This window comes from Caretta caretta, chromosome 3, assembly GCF_965140235.1.
Source record: "Caretta caretta isolate rCarCar2 chromosome 3, rCarCar1.hap1, whole genome shotgun sequence".
NCBI lineage: Eukaryota > Metazoa > Chordata > Testudines > Cheloniidae > Caretta > Caretta caretta.
Genome location: NC_134208.1, coordinates 134,168,806 through 134,193,811, shown reverse-complemented (window position 1 = coordinate 134,193,811; position 25,006 = coordinate 134,168,806).

Sequence of the window (25,006 nt, the reverse complement as noted above, 5' to 3'; positions counted from 1 at the left end):
ATTTAAGCTATTAGCCATGCAATTGTTGTGCTATAATTATTGTAGTATATAACTAGAACACATAGCATATAAAGTATGCTCCCTATGTATGATCCCTTTTTAGGCAATAGCAGAGAATGGTAGAGATTTGAGTGCATAAGGCCAGATTTACAGCTGGTGTAAATCAGAATAGCACTATTGAATGATGCTGATTTACAGCAGCTGAGAATCTGGCCCATGGTGATCCTGCTTAGGCAGGATGCAACTTATTTTCTATGCCTGCTGAGCCAGCTTGACCAACGGGCCTTGACCACTTCTGCAAGCACTCATTGCAGAAAGGTCCCATCAACCAAGCGATTTCCATGGGGAGGTTCACTATTTAAGGAGAGAATGGCGAGTGCATATAGGTGTCATTTTATTTGAATATTTGTCTGTTAAGACATTTTGCTGGGGTAGTTTTATTATTTATGGTCAATCCTAAAAAATCTACATTAAGAAAACCGAACAAGGATGCTCCAAACTACTGATATTTTTGCTTGAAGCCCTTCACCCCCACCCCCGCGCCACTTGGTTACATGTCATGCCTCCTAGATTATATTGAATGACTTGGATGCTGCATTCATGCTGCAGCCATAACATATTATGGATTTTTGCAAAAATCCCTTGGGGAGGGGAAGAATCTATTCAACTTTGCCCCACCTACCTTCCTCCTCCCCCCCAGCCCTAAATCTTCCAAAGTAACTAGTGATTTTGGGTTTCTCCATTTTGGGGTGAACCACCTAAGGCACTTGAAGGTGCATGATTTTCAGAGCATAAGTGCTTAGCATTTTCTGACAACCATTCCCCTTTAAGGTGTCAGGTTGGGCACCCAAATACTGAGGCACCAAAATCACCAGTTACTTTTGTAAACTGAGGCTATGAAGTTTAAACTAGTCTTGGGCTTAATGGACTTTTAACAGGTCCAGGACTGCAAACAAACCTGAAAAATCCAGGGCATGGGATGGCAAATATTTTGCAATAGCTTCCAGTCATGTCATTTGAATTTGTATTGTAGTAGCAACTAGGGCATATCTACACTGCATCTGGGAGTGAGGCCCGCAGGCTGAGTTCACAGGCTTGTCTTAGGGGACTTGTGCTAGCAGACTAAAAATGGCTGTGTAGAGGTTTCTTTGAGGTTGCAGCTTGGGCTCTCAAGCATAGGGAGGGATGGTCTTGAGAGCCCAAACTGCAACCTCAAAGCAACATCTAAACCTCTATTTTTAGCCCACTAGTATGAGCCCCACAGGTGCAAGTCTATGGATCTGGGCTGGCGATTCTCACTCCCAGATGTAGTGTAGACATACCCTGAGAGAGAGATCCCAGAAGCCAAGATGCTATATTACGCTGCCTGCCTTAAAGAACTTCTAAATAGGCGAGAGACAAAGACTGGAAGAAAGGAAATATTATCCCTGTTAGACAGATGGCGTATTGAAGCACAGGGAGATTAATGTTAAGCCCATAGGAAGTGTGAGCTAGAACTGGAAAATGAACCCAGATCTCCTGAATCCTCATCCTATGTCTCAACTACAGGGACCATCTTTCTTCTCAGTTACCCATTCCAGCCTGCTGACTAGTGCCTCTGAAGCAGCTATCCCTGCTGGCTGGCATTTAATATGTATGTTAATGACTTCTAGTATTTTCTAGCATGTAGTGAAGGCCTCTGGGCCAAAGGGGCTGTAGCAACCTTAATTAAAAATGCAACAAATACTGCAGAATGAGTTACTGCTAGCTAAAGGGGTTTAGAGAAACATGAAAAAAAAAAAGTCAAATATGTTGTAGTACTAGAGACAACAGCTCCATTAAAAATGAGAAAGGGATGAAATTAACAGTGACAAAATGGTTGGGATGGTGATTTTTTACAAATCTTTCTTCATTGTGTTAAAGAAATTTGAACAATTAGGAAGTAGGAATAACCCTGTAAAATTAATTAACTAGAGAATATTGGGAAAATGTGAAGGTGTATATATAACTGTGTATAAATTCATATATAAATGTGAATGTGTAAATTTAACTAGAGAATATTGGGAAAATGTGAATGTGTATATATACTAATCCTGTTATGTATTAGGGGGTAGCTGTGTTAGTATCCACAAAAACAACAAGTGTCTGCATCTGTAACTTTCACTCCATGCATCTGAAGTGAGGTTTTTACCCACGAAAGCTTATGCTCAAATAAATCTGTTAGTCTTTAAGTTGCCACCGGACTCCTTGTTAATTCTGTTATGTATCCCAGAGCAGTGAGTTACAACCTTTTTTCATTTGCAGATCTCTAAAAAAATTCAAAGGGAGGTACACATCCCTTCGGAAATCTTAGGCATAGTCTGCAGACCCCCAAGGGTCCTAAAGTATTAGTAGGTTCATTATGTAATTCCTCTATGACTTTGTTTCACTCTGCATCACCTCAGGAGGAGCCCAGGGAAGGAACTGTGAATGAGAATGTAAATTAAAGTCTGACATTGACAATATTTCTATTTTATTCGGGTTATTATACTGCACTCATCACCATGGTATTACAGGTTTCAGAGTAGCAGCCGTGTTAGTCTGTATTCACAAAAAGAAAAGGAGGACTTGTGGCACCTTAGAGACTAACCGATTTATTTGAGCATAAGCTTTCGTACCCACGAAAGCTTATGCTCAAATAAATCGGTTAGTCTCTAAGGTGCCACAAGTCCTCCTTTTCTTCATGGTATTACAGTCTTACTGATACTGAACTCATAGTTTCACTGTTGTAACTTCACTGACTTTATAGCCTATAAGTCAAATCAGAGTCAGACCCTGAGAAAGGAGTGGTGGCTCCTTGTATAGAGATGTGCTTCAGGCGATAGTGCTGTTGTGCCAGCATCTTTCACCACCCCTGAATTTGGAAGGGTTAAAATGTAAAGGAAGCGAAATATCTGTCACTGCACGCCCATAAAACAGACATAAGAAGCATTAGCACAAAAATGTTTTCCCTGACAGATCAGAAAGAAAATTTCCCCCGCTTTTTTAAAAAAAACAAACAAACTAGCAGATCACAGGTAGCTTTTCCCCCCTTCCGTTCATTCTCATGCCTTTAATCCATCAAAAGGCAATCCCTGACAAGAACCAGTCTTCGCTGACTGGAAGCAGTAGTGAGTTGTAGCATCAATATCTCTAAAAGCAATCACATCGTGTCCTAAAACAGAAAGCATTAGGCCAAGACAATGAGACTCCTAAAAACCTTTGGTTCGTCCTTGTACCTTCTATCATCCACAAGATTTAAATTCACTGCACTGGTTTTGAAATGGATGTTGAGCTGTTGTAATCTGTACACATTGTAATCTGGAGGAAGTGCTCCAATAAAATCTCAGAGAAATCCCATAGGGTGTCTGTGAGAAAAGAATGAACACAGCTATTTTGCAAGTGGAGCTAATATGAATTAAAAGGTTCCTTACTCCTGACATGGTGTGTTTGTATTTAGCACACCAGACATTAGCATCAGGGTGCTCAAATTGTGGTACCAGGGAGCCTAAGAGAACAGTGACTAAAAACCCCAAAGTATACTGTCTCGTCAATTTACAAATCGGAGATGCTCAGAGCGTTGGCAATGGTTCCAGTTCATTGCACTGACAAGATGTCTTACTTCACTTTGGACTTAAATAGTGTAGTGATTCCCTGATCACTAAATAAATTAAATTAAATAGTGTGATTCCTTGATCACAACTCCTCATGTCATTGCCAAACATATCTCTGTGGCCAAGTTTAAAAAAAAAAAAAAAAGGATGTTTAGATATACCAAAATTTAAAGGATTGTAGAAAGGGTGAGATTCTTTCCCTTCTGCATCCAGTGAAGTTCAACAGGAAATGAAAGATTCACCCATTTATCTGATTCTTCACTGCCCCAATTTCTGTGGTCATTTACACCTGTGAAGAGTGGCTGCAAACCAGCACCTAGTCAGAACTCCTTAAACTGTGACACCACTGGTAGTATGTTGTACCTTCTTTGCACAGGTGTCAGTGTGTACATGAGGGTAAGGGGGGGTGGGGGAGGAATGGTGCCAGTGGGGGAGGGGGAAGCTGACTTTCCCCATGGTTTTCCACTGAGGAGTGGGGAAGAGGGATCTTGGGCTCATGATTTGGCTCAGAGGCAGGAACAGCATTAAGACTTCACGAAACCTCATCCCATTTCTCTATGCCCACAGGATATGTGGTGGGTGGCTTCCCACCCTGTGAGGACATTAGACTATCCCTGTGGCAAGACACAGATGAGGGACAAAAATCCATGTCAAATAATCCCTCCAACTGATTTCAGCTTCCAGTAGCTGCACCCAGACTCTTTCACCCCAGTCACTAGGTCTGCCAGTAACTGCAGAGGAGTACCAAGTCCCAGCAAGTTCATCCATCTTAGAGACAAATATTTTAAGATGGGCAGCTCCCATCCATATCATACAGGTGTTCCCCAGCTTTGATAATATAGGTGAAGAGATGCACCAGAGTGGAGGACACAGGATTGTTCTCCTGGACATCACTTGATTTAAAGACAAGACACTATGATTGTTTTAACTGGGCTGCAACTTTATTAACTTAACATATCTGGGAAACTATCTGGCAATGTTCATCCAGTGCAGGCCATCCGTCCTCTAGTAATCTGTACCACTTGGGGGAGGGCTGCCCACAGCATCGTCCTACCCCCACTCCATCCTCCAAATCCTTGAGCTGGTCCCAGCACCACTACTGTGACCCTTCTGGCCCTTTCTTCAGACCAGGCTTGAGGGTATTGAGAAAAGGAGGTAACCCCTTGCTGTACCAGACATTAGGATCACCCCCTGCTTGCCCTCACTCTTTTGGGGGAAGCCCTCCCCCAATCATATTCCAATTACAGGTTTTCAAGGAGCTGGAGCCCCTGTTAAAGGAGAGCCTGTATGAGAAACCTGCCAAGATGCAACAGCCTAAACACCTTGATAACCCCACCTACCCACTGGGCTGCTGAACCTCCCACCGCCTACACACCATCCAGGCAAATCTGCCAGTGAGGGGAAAATTCCTTCCCGGCTCCAAAAGGCAAGTGGTGTCTCACCCACAGCATGCCCAGTCCTAGTCTAACCCATGGCAGATGGGCTTCTACCACAGCCTGGCCACACAGCAAGGGTACACACAGTTTGCAATAGGGAAACCCTCTGCCAAGCCTATGAGGATGTGAGAACCTGTGGGTGTCAAACCCTTGAAGGGCCTCAGATGTTTCTTTCCCTGATGTCCCAGAAAAAAACCCACCATTGCTGAGGCTGCAAAGGGGACATTTAATCAATCCCCCAACCATGCCTGCACTCTTCCCCCTGCACTACACTCTTGCTGCCCCCATTGAGTTTTCTCCAGCTGGCATTTGTGAAACAGAAAATAAAGTAAGTGACTAACAAACACTAAATATAATGAGATTGTGTCCCTGCTGAGTTTTAGCCAACTGTCTTTGAATGACCCATATATAGTTACTATTAGACAGACAAGATTTTTTCTTAAACTGTCCTCACTTATATACTAATATACTATAATAATTATCACAGATGACCTTCCAGATGAGTCGGTAAGTCACTCATTGCATGCTCTGGAACATAACTTTTGCAAGCACGAACACCACAACAAGTGCTGAAGAGCTTTAAAAACAACAGCTGTATATTACATGAGATGTAGGCTTGTATTCCCCAGAAAAATTAATGCCACTGGACAAATTAACCTTTTCACAGCACCTAAAATCTACATAAAGAACATTTATGATTTCCCACAATCTTCTATTGAAATACTAAATCTATGACTATGCCATTCCATTAGCTAGGAAGGGTGATACTGATCCCAATCTGTGGCAGACAGTGCTCTTGAGTTACTAAAATACATCACACACATACAGCACAAACACTGTTTTGCAATACGTATTATATAAAGACATTTCTGCTGATGAATGTTTTTCAAATGAACACTTGGAGAGCAGAACTCAAAACTCTCATAAATAATGTGGAGTCATTGACTCCGAGGAATACTATTACAGTTAAAAATTGTAACAAAGTATTTGCAAAGATTATACAAAAGTGTGGTTCAAATCCTGCAGTCCTTTGCTTCAAATGAGAGTTTGGACTGAACAAGGGTTAGAGGTTTTTGCCCTTGATTTTTTTTTTTTTTAAACATACACCCTCCCTATCATGTTCAATTCAATGTACAGAAGTCTAGGTAAGGTAAAACAATGTCATGTCATTGATTTTTTTCCATGAGAAGTTGAAAGTTACACAAAGGACTCTGCTAATTATAGCTTGTGGCAATCTGACTCTGCAAAAAAAAAATCACATCAATTTTGCAGCATTTGCAAACGCAAAGTAATGCACATTGGAAAACAATCCCAACTATACATATACAATGATGGGGTCTAAATTAGCTGTTACCACTCAAGAAAGATCTTGGAGTCATTGTGGATAGTTCTCTGAAAATATCCACTCAATGTGCAGTGGCAGTCAAAAAAGCAAACAATGTTGGGAATCATTAAGAAAGGGATAGAAAACAAAACAGAAAATATCATTTTGCCTCTATATAAATCCATGGTACTCCCATGTCTTGAATACTGTGTGCAGATATGGTTGCCCCATCTCAAAAGAGACATATTGGAATTGGAAAAGGTTCAGAAAAGGGCAACAAAAATTAGGGGTATGGAACAGCTGTCATATGACGAGAGATTAAGATTGGGACTTTTCAGCTTGGAAAAGAGACCACTAAAGGGGGAGATATGATAGAGGTCTATAAAATCATGACTGGTGTAGAGAAAAAAAAAGTGTTATTTATTCCTTCTAATAACACAAACTAGGGGCCACCAAATGAAATAGGCAGCAGGTTTAACAAACAAAAGGAAGTATTTTCTCCCCACAACAGAGTCAACCTGTGGAACTCCTTGCCAGAGGATGTTGTGAAGACCAAGACTATAACAAGGTTCAAAAAAAGAACTAGATAAATTCATGGAGAATAAGTCCATCAATGGCTATTAGCCAGGGTGGGCAGGGATGGTGACCCTAGCCTCTGTTTGCCAGAAGCTGGGAATGGGTGACAGGAGCTGGATCACTTGATAATTACCTGTTCTGTTCATTTCCTCTGTGGCACCTGGCATTGGCCACTGTTGGAAGACAGGATGCTGGGCTAGATGGACCTTTGGTCTGACCCAGTATGGCTGTTCTTATAATACAGTGTTTACTGTAGTACATAACTCTTTAAACATCACATGTTTGTCATGGATAGGGCTTAGGTTTCACAGGCTGTGCCCCAGCATCCCCACCAAAACAAAATGTAGGTAGATTTTATTCAAACCTGTTAAATTGTGCAAAGAATCTGCAGGAGAGTTATTCCTCTATTCCCATTGGCCATCTGTATTAAATTGTATTTATTGATAGGACATCTCAAAATGTGGCCCCTGCATCCACTACATTTCTCTCAACTCCAGTATGGAACAGTGAAAGTTACAGGCACAATCCTACTGAATTCAGGTGTGGACAGAACTGGACCTATGCTTAAGGTAAGGTACCTGGACAGAAAGAAGTACAGAAATGCTAAACAGCAAGTGTACAATATTAGCACAGAGACAGCCTGTTAGTAAGAGATTCACAAATGTCGGTCAGCTTTCCAGAAAGTTAATTTTTAAAAGAAAGTGCGACAGGGAGGTTGGGCCAAAAGTGCCTCTATTGAACCTTTTAGCTGTTTGCCCCTAGGGTTTGGTGTTTGATTTCTCACGCATGGAAGGCAAGATGCTGGATTTTTGCATTTCGCTCTGAGAATCTGTAGCCCTGACGTATTTCAGCAGCAGCTGCCCTCAGTCCGGGAGTGCATTTTGCTGCTGTGAGGTAGTTCCTGTCAGTACAGTATACTTGGCAACCAGGGGTAAAACCTTGGTTAAGAGTGACGTCCCAGCAGCAGCACCCATTTGTGCATTAACAAGGTGGAATGAAAGGACAAATCCCCCTAAGCGGTTGCCATGCCACAGCACTAGTTTCTCAGGAGATAAGTAAGGGAGAGCTTGGGAAGTGCAGCTCCCCACACCCTTTTCTCTTTTCCAAGATCTGTCTCAATGGAATTTAAAGGGAACATGCTCAGGCTGATTCTCTCACACTAGCAGTTTTGTGTCCAGTGCTTAAGAAAGACAGGAGTCAGAAGTGTCTGCCACAAATGTACAAACCAATGTTTCACTACACAGTGACCTGTAAGTGTCAGGGAATTACAGTTTCTTAGTATCACCTTAGTAGACATCAGAATATTTAAATTCTATGAGTTTTCTGGAGAGTGGATGTAGGGAGCAGGAGAGTGGTGATAATTCACTAATTGGTTACTAATTAATTCACTAATTGGTTACATGTCCTGTTTAAAGGGGATCCTTGTTTCAGTGGTTATCACTATGTAATTTTAACTGCTACAACTCCATGAACCTGAACAGAGCCATGCTGGTTTATATCAGCAAGGGATCTGGCCCCAGGTCTGTAAATATGGGAGGTAAATTCCCAAATAAGAGAAGATCCCTTTATGCATAAGGAAGATGGATGGAATGACATTTCTAAGCCATTGTCCCTGTTCTACTGTCAAAAAGAGAAAACATTTGCACCTGGTGTAACTTTAATTGTTCATAGCATTCAGAGTTGGAACTCCAAGTGCTAATTATGTTACAGAGAAGGAAAGAAAGTACTTTCCTGGAAATCAACTACTTTTTGTTCATTTCAGAAGATCATTTCTGATTTCTATTCATGTGCTGCAACCATAATTTACAGCTGTCCTTGAGAAAACTGCTGTAGTATCAAAGATACTTTTTCTTTTTAACTGTTTTTAAAAGCAATGGATTTTTGTCTTTTCAATCCTTTGATAACTGCACTCAGAGCTATTCCCAAGGAAGGAAAAAGTGACTCACCAGCCACAATATATGTCCATTCTGGGAAAAGGTGCTGGAATTTGCCATTGCACCAGATATGATGGAAATTAAGTGCCTTTCCACAGAGACCTCACTATTGGGCTGAGCTATCAGTCCCATTTAAATTCTTAATTGCACACTGAGCGGGAGGAGGTGGAGCAGATCCAGAGGGATCTGCAAAGAAAATTCTTAGACTGAGCTTGCTGTAGATGAATACTCCTCTGCTCTACAAATTTTGAGTGTAAGAAGCAAGTCTGTATGATCAAAGCCACCCTCATAGGGAAGTCTCCTTGAAGAGTGAGGACTCAGTTCTCCTCTCACAACAGTGGAATGGCCCAATCCAACTCTCATTGAAGATGGGCGTTGGATCTAATTATGGATATACTGCTATGGCCTGCACTAGTGTAGTAACCTCCAAATCATAAATGCATTTTATCTTCACAGTGCTCCATGAGGTGGGGGCAATTTTATCCACATTTTCCAATTGCAGAATTAGGAAATACGCTAGATTAAGTGACTTGCCCAAGGTCACACAGGAAGTCAGTGGCAGGAAAATGAATTGAGATCTCTTGAGGCCCAGCCCAATGCGTTAGTCACTAGAGTAATCTTCATATCCAAAGGATTAGTCTGTATATTAGTCTGTATATTCAGTGAAGTCTATGGGGTAAAACTGATGGCAGCAGGATAAATCAGACCTTTAGGAATCTTTAGGTTAAGACTTTAATATACTTAGGATGTTGTTACCACAGTGCCTCCTGATTTATCTGTGGACAAACTGAATTCAGACTTTGGCATTCTATATTAACTATAGCCAATCAAAACAGAAGGTGAAGTATTTAAGTGATTTGGTTCCTGAGGTTTTGATCAAATTTAAAAGGAAGATCAAATTAACTGGTGATTGAATAAAAGCAAGATGCTTTTATTGTAACTTATAACTGCAGTTCATTAAATCTGAATTCTGAAATGAATACATTTAGGAGATGGATGTGAAAAAGTACTGAGACACAGATGAGGAACAACGATGACAGTTTTGCTCAGCTTGCTCCTTTTAATTTGAATCGCATCTTGAGTGTAATGAATTATGGTTTCTTCTCTTCTTTTTCTCTTTAGATGTATCAGCTGAAAAAAAAATCCAATAACTACCAGATCAGTGAATCAATCGATGGTCTTTTCTTCTTGTGCCTACTCTGCACTAAGCATAAGAGAAACCTGCCTTGTAGTGAGCTGAATTCACCCAAGGTTTAATAATGAACACACAAATATGAAATACAGAGCACTAGGAATTCTCAGAGGTTTTGTTCCATTTCACCATTTTTACTGTTGTATGTATATGTGTTGTGAGCACGTGCAATTAAAAGAACATTTACAATGTTCATGTACAAGGGCAATTCATTTCTAAGAATACAGTAATCATGGGTGCACAGGTTAACCTAAAGATAACTCAGCATTCTCTTGTTTATATTCTGGTCAACTTAAAACCCTCTACAATGGATGTTAAGGGCCTGATCCCCAGCTAGTATAAATCAGTGTAGCTTCACTGAATTCAGCAGAGCTGTGCTGATTTACACCATTTGAGGACTAATTGAGGCCCTAAAGTTTTGTGGGTTTTCATCAATGAGCTAAATTGTCCTCTGTTATACCACTGCAGCTGCACTGACTTCAGTGGGGAGACAGCAGTGTAAATGAAAGCAGAATTGTCCAAATTCTATTCTGTTGGCCATATTTTGATTATTCCAGTGTATTCATTATAGCTCTTTTGATGTTGATGGTGCTACTCTGAATTTAGACTGGTGCAAATGACAGCAAAATTAATTCAGTGTGTTCTCATCATTTGATGTCTGAAGATCACAGTATCTTATTCTACACTGGACTGTAGTAAGTGACTTGTTGTGCAATGGGATTAATTGCTAAAAGGATGCTGAAGAAAAAAAAAAGTGTTCAGAAAGCTTTCCCCACGAAAGTACTTTAGAAACGTGTGTGAGTGCATATGTGGGGGAAGGGTATTTTTAATGGGGTAGATATTTTTGTATAACAATATTTAAGGAATGGCCTCAGAAAAGTGAATTCTCCTCTATCAATTGTCTAAATAATGAGCTAGCTAAATAATGATCTTTCCCTTTTGCCTGCTATCACAAACACTGAAAAGACGGCCATTCTATTGCCTTTTGGGCCCTCTACAGAAAATATTTTATTGTATAGACTTGGAATTATACAATACTGAGACCTATTGACTGCATTGGTGAATTACAACTGTCATTTAGAGTGTTAGACATGAAAAGCTGTGTCTTTTCACACACACACTGCCCCTTCCTATATAAGCTACCTTGTTGATGAATACCTTGTACTCATGTCTGAGTTTGGAGTTGCAGCAGTTATATCTCCAAGAGCAGCAGTGCTGATATGACTTCAGGAACAGCAGTGACAAGGGAGGTATTCATCCTCTGGAAGAGGCTGAATGGGCAGATTACTGCAAGTCTGAACATACAGTGGGGCTGACAGAAATATAAGATAGATAAGATGGCTGAGGAGTGGTTGGTCATTCAAAGGACATGGCTGTTGGTTTCTCTCACATCGCTTAGAATACTAGCATTATACTATTGGCTAGTAGTGTGGCATAGCAGTGGCTAGTCTCATTTCCCTTCTCTTTTCTAAATCACTTCGAGTTTTCTCCCTTCCAGTTTTTAACCAGTGCATGAGTCTGCTCCATGGCTGATAGAGGTCCACAGATTTAGTGGAGCTGGTGCAGAGTGTAGGATTTGTGGAACTTGGAGAGTGTACAAGTTCACCATTGAGCCCAGTTCCATGGGGAGTCCCTAGTTGTATTGCTCAATGGGCATTTGGGTTGGGCATACTGGGTGGAATAGTGGGGGGTGGGACTGGATGGAGCAGCTGGGACAGGACCAGCAAATTTGAAGCTATATAGATGATCACCCATTACCCCAGGCCTGCAATATCAGCTACAGAGTTGACTGGCGGGAGCATTCCAACCCTTTTTCCCCCACCTGCAGAAAAATTTAGTACATGGCCCAGCCACTCAGCAGATGTGCCAAGTACAGAATTTGGGTCCAAACACATTTAATAAAAGGATCTAAATCTTAGAAATCCTAAGACCTTGTAATCTTAATGGATTTACACTAGTTTGCCTGCAACACAACACATGTTTTCTCCATAAAAGAGGAAAAATTCTTCATAAGCCTGAGAAGATGCCTACTTACTCTGCCCACTGTAGCCTGCTTCTCTGTCAGTGCTTTCCTGCACAATATAATTTGACTATGGAAAATGTGAAAGATATGCAAAACTTGTGGCTAGCCTGACACTCAGAAACACTCTGACCTGGATCTAGGAGTGATGCTTAGCTCAAGCAGGTGGCTCCAGATAGTTACAAATACCATGTTTTGATGCGTCAGCGGCTTTAGTAACAATAAAATTCCATCAGGGTCTATCTTATATCCACACACTGGAATCTTGTGATCAATTTGGTCAGCAATACTGACTAGCCTGAACTGGGCATGTGAGAAGTCAGTTATAGAAAACCGATTCAGAGAAGCAGATGGTCAGATAACAGCAAAAACAGAGATTATAGGGGCTCTGGTTGCTTCACTAAATTACATTCTGTATTTTTAAGAAAAAGTCAGTGATCAGCAAGAATGCAGCCTTTTCTTGATCCTTAACAAAAGCCTGCCTTAGGCTTACAAAAAACAATGATGGCACTATGAGCTATTGGGTTCTGATCCTGCCAGACTGTGAGCTGCACTCTCAGTGTCTCTAGTGGGAGTTCTGTGCTTGGAGTCTTGCAGAAATCGGGACGGATTACTACTATTTGTCAGCTGACTAGAGAGGGGCTCATTTGGAGGGGATGAGAGAAGAGCAAGACAAATAGGGTTGTGGCAGAGGAACAAAACAAAGCATAAAAGGCAAGGCAAAAACTGAGTTAAGTAGAACTTACAGCAGGGGTGGGCAAACTTTTTGGCCCAAGGGCCACATCTAGGTATGGAGATTGTATGGTGGGCCATGAATGCTCATGAAATTGGGGGTTGGAGCGTGGGAGGGTTCTGGCTGGGGGTGCAGCTGACGATGAGGGGTTGGGGTGTAGAAGGGTGCTCCAGACTGGGACTGAGGGGGTTCAGGCACAGGAGGGATTCAGGGGGCAGGCTCTGGGTGGCCCTTACCTCAAGCAGCTCCCAGAAACAACTGCATGTCCCCTCTCCGTTTCCTACGTGGAGGTGCGGACAGGTGGCTCTGCGTGCTGCCCTGTCCACAGGCGCTGCCCCTGCAGCTCCCATTGTTTGCTGTTCCTGGCCAATGGGAGCTGTGGGGGCAACGCTTGGGGTGGGGGCAGCATATGGAGCCCTCTGGCTGCCCCTATGCATAGTAGCTGGAGTGGGGACATGCTGCTGCTTCTGGGAGCCATGCAGAGCAGGGCAAGCCCTGGACCCCACTTCCCAGCTGGAGCTTGAGGGCTGGATTAAAATGTCTGGAGGGCTGGATGTGGCCCCCAGGCTGTAGTTTGCCCACCACTGACTTAGAGGGAAAGCCTAATGTAGAAAGAATCTTATCAGACCCCAGGAACATTTAGAAAAGAAAGATTGCAACACACTTTAGAGAGGCATTGATGGAGACTGTAAATTCCGTTCCAAATGTCTGGGAGGTTGTTAGGAGGAGTAATATTAAGAGGTATTCTAAGTGTAATGGCATGTAATATAGTTTAAGTAACTAGGGAAGCATTAAATGAGCAGAGAATGTTGATCTGTGGCTGTGGGACTTCAATACCTTTAACAGAGTTTATAACTGAATTTCATTTATTGCTATCAGAGGAAATACTCATGCTGGAGAACTGGAAATGAATTGAGATAATTGATCATCCAGGGAAGTGTCTAAATGCATTTAAAGAAAACTTTGGAATAACCATTTTAAATGAAAAAATGTTAAAACCTATTTAGGGAATACTGGAAGTTAAAAGGACATTGTCAAGCCTTTAGGCAAGACAGGTACACTGCTTGGAGTAATGTGATCCTAAATCCAGTAGAGCTACATGGTGTTTAAATCTACCCTTCTAATGCAGCTTCTTTTCCCCACCACAAAGTGGCATCTGCAGCCATACTGGCCATTACAACAGCATAGCTAGGAATAAATTCACTAGTGGTGCAATACCTGCGGGTCATCTAAAACGGAGACTGCATGTCATTTTAGTTGTGGCTTCTTGTTTTGGGGGCTTACAGTAATGCCCACTGTAGTTCTAGCAGCAGAGGATCCCTGCCCCCAAGGTCTTATAGTCTAATAGGCAAGACTGACAAAGGAAATATTGTCACCCCATTTTAAAGATGAGGAATGGAAAGATTATGCAATATGACCAGCTCAAACAGTAAGTCTCTGGGGGAACCAGGAACTGACCCCAGATCTCCCAAGTTCCAATCCAGTGCTCTCCAAGCCAAGGCCAGCCTGTCTGCTGCGTCTCCTGCCCTCCACCCATAACTGATGTTCCTGATCACTGGAATCATCTCCTCAAGTACAGAGATGGCCTAAGGATTTTGGAGTGTGCTAATGATATGAGCCCATGGGATGCACCACAAACATGACTGACTCAGTTTACACAAGGAACGTGGCAAAAAGAACAGTGGGTTTCCTACCTCTGGGCTCCCACTGGAGAAGTGAAGCCCAGCTGCACGCTGCTTTCATCCTAGTGATCAGTTTACATTTCCACAAGAAAAGGAACTAGAGATTGATTTACAAAGCTGAGATTCTCCTTTACGTTTATAATTACCACAAAACCTAGAGCCACATGCGTCATGGGCAGCTGTGCTTAAGCTGACGGAAATGATAATAGAGGTTGGGGATAGAAGCTATGACTCTAGGGTGGATGGAGGAGGTGTCAGTAATTGGTGCATGGGGAGACAATGGGTGAATGGTGGCTGCATAGCATATGTCTGGGGTAAAAAGAAAAGGAGTACTTGTGGCACCTTAGAGACTAACCAATTTATTTGAGCATAAGCTTTCGGGAGCTACAGCTCACTTCATCAGATGCATAAAGTGGAAACTGCAGAAGACATTATATACACACAGAGACCACGAAACAATACCTCCTCCCACCCCACTCTCCTGCTGGTAATAGCTTATCTAAATTACCAGCAGGAGAGTGAGTTTGTGGGGCGGAGGGTGAGAAAACCTGGATTTGTGCTGGAAATGGCCCACCTTGATTATCATGCACATTGTAGGGAGAGTGGTCACTTTGGATAAGCTATTACCAGCAGGAGAGTGAGTTTGTGTGTGTGTGTGTTTTGGGGGGGGGGGGTGAGAAAACCTGGATTTGTGCTGGAAACGGCCCAACTTGATTATCATACACATTGTAAGGAGAGTGATCACTTTAGATAAGCTAGTACCAGCAGGAGAGTGGGGTGGGAGGAGGTATTGTTTCATGGTCTCTGTGTATATAATGTCTTCTGCAGTTTCCACAGTATGCATCCAATGAAGTGAGCTGTAGCTCACGAAAGCTCATGCTCAAATAAATTGGTTAGTCTCTAAGGTGCCACAAGTACTCCTTTTCTTTTTGCGAATACAGACTAACACGGCTGTTACTCTGAAACCTGTCTGGGGTCAGTGAGTGCATGAGTGTCTTGGAAGCATGGTGAACAATGGTTTTGGGCAGGGAGTGGGGGAAGAACAGCGATGGAAGGAAAGTGAGACTGAGGGGACAGTTGGAAAAGAAACTGGGGTGGGGAAAGAGAAAGGGGAAAAGGAAAGAAAGATGAGACAAGAAAAGGGATTGAAGGGAAGGAGAAGCTCCCATGAAAGAATGTGGGGAAAGAGGTGAGGAAGGGAAACAAAGGAAAGTTAATCTGAATGGAAAAAAAAATCTGACAAAGGTAGAGGAGATAAAATACCAGCATTCTGGAGAGAGAAAACAGAACATAGAAATGAAGGGGAAGAAAGAGGAAAGTAAAGGACAAAAGCCTGCAGGGTGGATTGCTTTAATCCAAATGGAAAGCCTCAGTTTAAATAGTCTATTTTAACCAACCTCTGTTATTTTCTAAAGAAAGGTGCATTATTGTTGGTTGCTATAACCATTAAAAATTGTTGATTTTCAAACAACTAGAGCCTTTGCACTAGATTAGGTACATCTTTTTGCTACCTAGGATTCAGATTTGTTTTAATTGTACATTTTAGTAGGTTAGAAAATGGTGACTACATTGGTTATTTACTAGATAATTCACTTTTGCTCAGTATTTAGGTCAAGCTGCATTAGGATGGAAACTGGAATTGGATTAAATTCACAAAGAGTATATAAATTATTAAACAAAACTGTAAATGTTTTGGATACATAAACTTCTCTTATCAAAATATGTTTCACATTACAAGTAAATAATTTACTAGAGGAACTGCAGGGTTAACTGTAGTCAGTGAATTAAACTAATTATTTCAGGTCAGCCTGGAAAAATGTTCAAATATACCTCTGTGAAAGTGATGGGTGCTTAAGTGCCTACTCACCTAAGTCTCTTGAAAATGAGACACAGTCTCCTAAGTTACTTAGAAAGAAGAAAAGGAGGACTTGTGGCACCTTAGAGACTAACCAATTTATTTGAGCATGAGCTTTCGTGAGCTACAGCTCACGAAAGCTCATGCGCAAATAAATTGGTTAGTCTCTAAGGTGCCACAAGTCCTCCTTTTCTTTTTGCGAATACAGACTAACACGGCTGTTACTCTGAAATAAGTTACTTAGGCAATCCTTCAAACTTTTAAAACTGGTAGATCTCATCCCCCTCTCCTCATTTTTATTGATTTTAAACAGGTTTATTTTTAAAAAGAAAAACCATGATATTTTAAACCAGAAAATAAAAAAAAAATCCCAACTAAATTTAAAAAGTTACCAATTTTTATCCACTCTGGAGGCCTGGGAAACAGCATCAGTTACAGTATTGAAATGTAGTGCCAGAATGAACTCTATGCACATATGTAGGGGTTGAGTTTCTATGGCTAATAAGAGCTTTAGAGCTATTCACAGAATTCTGCACTAACTCTCCACAAAGTCCCTGAGCACGTGTAACAGACTCATACCTGGGTCTGATAAATAAATGGGAGTTGACTAAATTTTGCAGGTGGTTCAAAAGGCACTTATCAGAAATGTGCCAGCCAGTCCAGCCCTAAATTTGGGGAAGGGAGGGTGGTTGGAAAGAGCTACAATGAGTCCCTTTGATAGGATTCTCTGTCCAGACCACAGAAGAGAGCTGCAGCTTCCCACCTACACCACCTGTTCTTCTGGCTGCCCAGGACCCCACTTCTCTTGTCCACCCAGCTACATCTGACTTTCCAGCTTTTCATTCCTCGACATTACCCTCCTGTGTTTATTTGCCCACTGGACCCTGCTCCTTAAATCCACCCCTGGCTGCTGTTAAAGCACTTAAGTGTCATAAGAATGGCCATACTGGGTCAGACCAATGGTCCATCTGGCCAAGTACTCTGTCTTCTGACAGTGGCCAATGCCAGCTGCTTCAGAGAATGAATAGGCAATCAAGTGATCAATCCTTGTTCACTCCCTGTTTCTGGCAGAGGCTAGGGACACCCAGAGCATGAGGCTGCATCCCTGATCCTCTTGGCTAATAACCAATGATGGACCTATCCTTCATGAATTTATCTAGTTTTTTTTAATCCCTTTATAGTGTTGGCCTTCACTTCATTCCCTGGCAAAAAGTTCCACAGGTTGACTGTGTGAAGTACTTCCCTTTGTTTTAAACCTGCTGCCTATTAACTTCATTGTGACACCCCTGGTTCTTGTTATATGTGAAGGAGTAAACACTTCCTTATTCCCTTTCTCCACACCAGTCATAATTTTATAGACCTCTATCACCCCCCCCCCCAGTCATCTCTTTGCCAATCTTAAAAATCCCAGTCTTTTTAATCTGTCCTCATATAAGCTGTTCCATGCCCTTGATCATTTGTTGCCCCTCTTGGTACCTTTTCCAATTCAATTCTAAGTGTCCTTTGAATGCTTCCTGGAGATGGGAATTTTATAAATTCCCTGACCACGAATGCTTCATAAATGTGTGTGATTGAAAGACTTCAGCTAATTAAATTGTTAACTTGTGAGCTAATTTTTGAGTGTTGAAGCAGGGAATCTGATCCCTGAGTTGTGAGGATTCTGCAGCAGAAGCAGTTTAATGTGGAAAACTTTTAAACCTTTGAAGAAAGAATCTGGCTAATTAACAGAATATTAGAAACAAAATAATTTATTGGCAGTCAAGAAAGAGCTCCTTTGTAGCTGGAGGGGGTTTATTGGGTTAATTTGTTTGTTTATTAATGAGATTTAGTGACATTTGGAATACTTCTGCCTTGGGAAAAAACCAACAACCAACCCTGTTCTGGCTAAGCCTGAGCCCCTGCAGAATGCTGAGACTACGAGTTATCCTGGGTTAGGGCAGCATCCAATAGCTATAATGAGACAGCAAGTCCGTTAAAAAGCTATTCAGAATTAAGACTTGGATGCTGGTGTTTCAAAACCACAGTATGTGCTTGGGCCAACTGCTCTTCCCTACTGACCTACACACCAACCCCCAAACCGTGAGCAGTTGGGACCTCATCAGAAAGCAAGCAAAAACCCTGCTACACCTGGTACCATTAATAGGGAAGAGAAAAATTAATGGAGGAAAAAAACAAATAATTCTCTCATCCCTTGTGTCTTCCTCCTTTCTCTTTAGGAAAGTGTTTCTCCTTTTGCAGGAGCCTGCCTGATAGTGCTAGTGAAGAATAGTAATGAAAAGCAAACACTTTGAAATAACACCCTACTGGGAACTAGCTCTGTGGGTTAGGAAGATGGTCATTCTGTGTGTTTGATTCTGTGAACTGGGAATCAGCTTCTTGCCTTTCAAATGCACATGTAAACATCCTGTTCTCTCCCCCGCCCCCAACACTGCCTCACCAAATCAGATGACGATTTTTCATTCTATATAGACAGTATTTTGCATTTCAGTCATGTAATTAGAGGGATTCTCAGTGTTCTCAGGGGGAGGGGGAATATTTTTTTTTAGCACTGGTGACCAGCCCTTTGTGCATAGGTTCGAGCCATATCCTCTCTCTCCAGGGGTTTGATCCTGCACTCAGTAAAGTTAGCAGTAAAAACTCTTATTGACTTCAGTGAGGCAGGATGAAGCACCAGATTCCTTCATGAGTCAAAATAAAGCAACTCACTCTTCATCTTCCCTGTATATAACTTCAATATCTTACCTCTTCCACACTGAGCATCTTAGTTTTTCCTCTATTGTGTTCACTTGCTTATACAGCTCATCCTTAGAGGTGTTCTACTCTATCATATTATGAACATCCATTCCTGGCAAAATTTCCAGTCCATTTTGTAATGAATGTTCAAAACAACCTGGAGATAAATTGCTCTCTTTAGTTCTTGGCGGACTGTTATGCTCAAATAAATTGGTTAGTCTCTAAGGTGCCACAAGTACTCCTTTTCTTTTCAAGAAGTTTGACACTCTTTCCCTCATTTTTGTCTATCCTATACTTAACAGTGGGGCAAAGATCAAGAACACCCTATTAAGTCACCTATGGTCTTTTATAGAGCCACACACAACTCCTCCTTACTATTATTTAGAACCATAAGTTGTGTAGTTATCTTTGGAGAGCCCCTTTTGTCACATTTAGATTTTACTTCTATTGCTGTCATCACCTTCATTTCTATTAAATGGTTTTATATTACCAATTGTGTCCTTACCTTTCACTGTATGACTGTTTTATTAACAAGGCAAGGTAGAGGGGTAATATCTTTTATTGGACCAACTACTGTTGGGGAGAGAAGCAAGCTTCTGAGCTTACACAGAAGCTCATTCTTCCTTCAGAGGGATGCCACACAGACTTCCAAGGGCAAAATGTAGCACAACCAAATTCCTTCCTCTCCCTCTTCCTTAAAATTGCAGATGTTCCCTTAAATTAACTCCTATCCAAAGGTTCTGACAAAGGAAGGATGATCACTTTTTACCCCAGCCGCTCTTCAAAGATACCACAAATATTGTAGACTTGGCCTTGAATATTGACTTTAGTATAATCTATAATGACTCACTGTCCCCAAAGATATTTGAGAAATGTTTTAGTACCCTGCAAAGTTCTTAAGTAAAAAGGAAACCTTTTTTTTATATCCAAACATATTTGCTCTTTATATGAGGGCTTCATTATTTTCTGCCTTAAGAGTATTCCATTTTGCATTCGCAACATTTTTCTGACCTGGTAAGCTCAATTTAGCATTCAGATTTGTTACAGCCAAACTATATTGTGTGAAATTTTCAAATGCATTGCTCAGATCATTTCTCCATGATGAGTCCCTTATGGGGGAAAATGATAATTGGCACTATTTTTTCACTGTTCAAATCTACAATGCACAAAAAAATTACATGTGGAATTTTTGTAAATGTTACTGCTAATTGTTTTAAAACATTAACCTTAAAGGAAGACTCGAAGGAACAGGTGAGATGAAAATCAATCCTGGATGAGCATTTCTAGAACTCCTTTAAAAAACTTTGGTTATTCTAAAAAAACCCAAAAAACAAAAAACCCAATTTTAATGTACTCCCATACAATAAAAAGAATTGACACCCTGGAAAAATTGTACTCTGACTAAATATAATTAACACAAATAACACATGCACAAGGAATTAGCATTGTGGTTGGATGTGCAACCCTAATTCTGTCATTTTCTGACTTTTGAATGATTAACCATATAACTTCAATATTATCTTAGTGTTATGTATGTAATTTCTCATTTCTAATTTTATCAGAGATAGGAAATAAAAGAAAATTAAAGGAACTTCACTCTCCAGGTAATAGAAGCTCTGCAATTTTGGAAGAAATGGTATGATCTCATGTAAATTCCATGATCTGGAAGCATTTGGCTGGACAGCATCATATACTATTGATTTGTTCCATACACAGGTGGACCCTTGGAGCTGTGCAGATGTGGAAGACCACTGCCCCTTTCCAGCTGTGGACCTCCAAGGCATACTGAAGTAGGCATCCCTCCTGAGCAATTTACAAAATATGAAGGAGTCCCACTACCACTTACTTTGGGCCTGATTCTGATTCAACATGAGTAAAGGTATCGGAATCAGACACCTTATAAAATGTTCAGCTTTTGAGATGAAGGCTGAGAGGAATTCCCCTCTTGGATAACATGGAGCAGAACAAGTGTCCTCCTGCCCACATATGAGGCTACTGTTATATTCAATAACACCATTTTATCCCATTAAGTAAAATGGTGCTATTGTTCAAGATGGCGATTTCACAAGGAATCTCATCATTGTGCTAGCACATCAACACTGACCAGCATTCTGACGGAGATAAAACTTAACGAGCAGAAGGAAAAGCTTCAGAGCCAGAAGAAAACCAAGAGGTTTTCGGAATGTAAGGAAATGAAGTATATTGATGCTGGTAATCTGAGAGCCCTAAAAATGTGCCCAATTCACAAAGAAATGCTAGAAAAGTAGCTATTTTAGCTCCTGTGAAACTATTCACCAGGGGATGAAATATGTGAAATTTGGATAATGACATTTTATTTATATTGCCCTGAAGTCTCCATCCAGTACCTATTGATTTTACAGCTCTGTAAAGCTAGATCTATTGATCCTATCTCCTCTGAGTGTAGTACATTTCGTTTCTACTCAGTTAAGAGAGGCAGTTTTGGAACAAAAGGTCTGCCAAAGTTAGCTGGTATAACTCTAACAAGTTCCAGCACCCTGAGGGCTTCCCTGTGCTGACAGGCTGTTTGCTCTAACCCTCCCCTTCCTGCTCCCTCACAGTCGCTTCACCTGAGTTTCATTCATCACCTGCCCCCTTACTCTATTCTCCCTTGCCACCTATCCTCCTCAGTCCCTTTCCTTTCAGCTGATCACCGCCTATGTAAAACCCCCAATTAAAAAAAAAAGTTGAACTAACATGACATTTGCCACATCACACTGTTCAGCCTGCTTGCGTCTTTCTGGTCTATTTAGACTGTAAGCTCTTCAGGGCAAGGATAATCTACTGCTGTGTGTCTGTACAGTGCCTAGCACAATGGGTCCCCATCCTTGGTTGGCCCTGAGGCAATACTGTAATAAACATGATTGATTAATGAGAATACCAGTAATAATCTACATAATGGGTAGGAGCCAGAAATGAAGTGAAATTCCATCCTTCTTGAAATGGTGGGACATCTATTTTAAATAGATGTCACCTGCCTGCTGAGACTTGGGCTAGATGTTTTCAGATACCGTACTTAGTTCTTTCTGCTATGTCCACCATGACAAACATTTTCGTGAATCATCCCCAGCCCCATAGTCACTAACCAACCTCTTAAAACCCTTGTACTATCATTTGGGATGGGAATTCTTATTGTCCACCCAAGCTGCATCATTAACTGACATTGGAAAATTGTTATGAATCAATCATTTCGACTTAATCCTAGGCTTTCTGCCATCTGCCTATCCAACTCCATGCTCTCACTTAACTGAAAGTACATTTACTGAGGTGCAGGTTCCATGTATCCCTTTGCAACAGGAAGATTGTCAAGAAACACCTGTAATTTATTGTACGGGGAAAAGTATGCCCAGGAATGTTCACAGTGGACTACAGGAAAGGCCAAAAGGGCTTGAAAGAGGGAGGAAAAATAGAGAGCTTTAGTATGTTCTGTAATATCAAGATACTAATTTAAACAAATCTTGTTCTACATTATTAAAATGTAGGCCTTAATTCTGCAGTCCTTACTCTGGCAAAAATTCCATTGATGCCAACAGAGATTCCTTCAGTGTCAGAGGAAGAATAGATATTTGGCTTCAAGAATTTCTGATCATAAAGGGAGTTTAAAGATTACAGGACAGGTCCAGAGTTTGGACTCCAGCTAGAGCTTCCAAAGCATAATACATAGAGTTAGTAAGGGCTATAAAGGATCTTGGCAGAGCTGAGGCCTAAAGCAGGACAGCTAAATGTATTCTTTACCTTTACTTTCAGATTACTTGCTCCCTGTGCCCTGCTTAGAATTTTGGAAATTACCACTTCTATGCAAAAAAACAGAATGATACTAGGGAGAGAGAAAATGGCACCCATCTGAAGCTACATTACCCTAATAAAGGCTCTTTAACTTGCTAGGAGTAATATGGCAACACAGTTTACCAAGGAATGGTATTACACAAGCAAGTGCCATACTGTTCCCTTCCTAGTCATGTACAGTATAATGTGCTCATATGAATTAGGATATTGGTAGCTGCTTTTTGGTACAGGATATAAAGTGTCTGTTAGGAGCTCCAAACACCAAAGCAAACTGTCAGAATTGCAGATGCTGCAAGTTGTATAAAAACCCTGCTGCATACAGGTCAATAACTTATTGACATCAGAGCCTAGATTTAAGAGAAACATTTTAATGGTCTATGGGAATGGTTGAATGCGGAGCACAAAAACAAGCAAGTTCTGGTCTCTTATTAGGTTGGCAACAAACAAGGTTTTATCCTGAACTACCACAAAGGGAAAGATCTTAAAAAAAATAGTTTGAATGCCAATTTTGTAGACCTCTCCTCTGTACTGGATACTATGATTAGAGATGTTTATCATAGTAGGAGCTGGTATCAATACCCATAGTTAAGGTTGACTGACACTTTTCATTATAAGACCCTGTGTTTTGATGCTTATAACTTTGCCAAACTTTAAACATTCTTGAGGAAATTTTCCATGCTGAATCATTTATGATAACTCCCATTACATGCTAGGCACTTTCTATAAACTAGAGAAAGACAAATGATCATGGGGTTCATTAAACAACGCAGTGAATGAGAAAGAAATAAAACTTATTGAAAAACTAGGGAGATCCCATGATGAACTACTGTACTCACCTACCCTTTGTTCTCAACCCCCCTGCTGCCAGGGCACATCTCAAAAATCCTGTATTTATAATACTGTCCCTTATGAGGGGGCCTCTCTAAATTATAATAGTTCACAAACATCTCTCTACAGACAAAAAGAAAAGGAGTACTTACAAGTACTCCTTTTCTTTTTGCGAATACAGACTAACACGGCTGTTCCTCTCTACAGACAATACATGCTCCAAGGACCTCACATTATAAGAAGAAAAGGAGTACTTGTGGCACCTTAGAGACTAACCAATTTATTTAATAAATAAATTGGTTAGTCTCTAAGGTGCCACAAGTATTCCTTCTCTTTTTGTGAATACAGACTAACACGGCTGCTACTCTGAAACCTGTCACATAAGGTAACTTGAATATTTGGGACTAAAGAAGCCTCTATTGAAATTAATCTAGTTATAGTGCACTAGAATGAAGGCTAGTATAAGATGGGTTTTGAAGGAGAGCAATCTTACTGAATGGAAATAGAGGATAAGCTACCCTTCCAGAGATACATTCACAGGGTCAAAGTTTTCCATGAAACTATGCTGCCACTGTATCAAAATGCTTCATTCATCCACTCAGTCACAAGCCTGTCAATCTGGCAACTTTCATGAGCACTACAATTACTTTAGGAAAATATATTTTCTAACACCTATGTTGTTTACAATAGCTGTAGCCTTAGCTAAGGTAGATCAATGGTTCCCCATTTAGTATCCATAATTAAACTTTATGCTGACAATACAATTCAGTTAATTTGGAGTTTTGTTTACCCCAAGATTAGGACAGAGAGTGGAGGCGGAGCAGGAGGCTAGAGGAATTCTCCAATTTGGGTGTAAACATAAAAGTTTACTCCACTTCCTATTGAAGTAATTAACATTGACTTAAAAAGCAACAAGATGGGGTCCACGTTGGCTTTAGGTCTTTTTTTTAAATGAAATTTAAGGTAAATATTTTTAATAGCAGCAAGGGACCAATGAAGTAGTGAATGCCTACACTGTATTTAGTCTTAAAGATTTCTAGGTGTGGGTTTGAGCACTACAAAGCATACTGTGGGGCTGAAGCGGATACAAAGCCAGATTCTCACTTACACTAAGGCATCTTTACATTGTGCTGGCAGAGTAAGCATGTCTAACTTACACTTACTCACATTAAGGCCCCTTTATATTGCTAGGGAATAAAGAGGCTTTAGTACAACTGAGAATTAAGGCCATAATATTTAATCATACTGCCATTCTCCATGTTAAGCCAAAGATTCAGT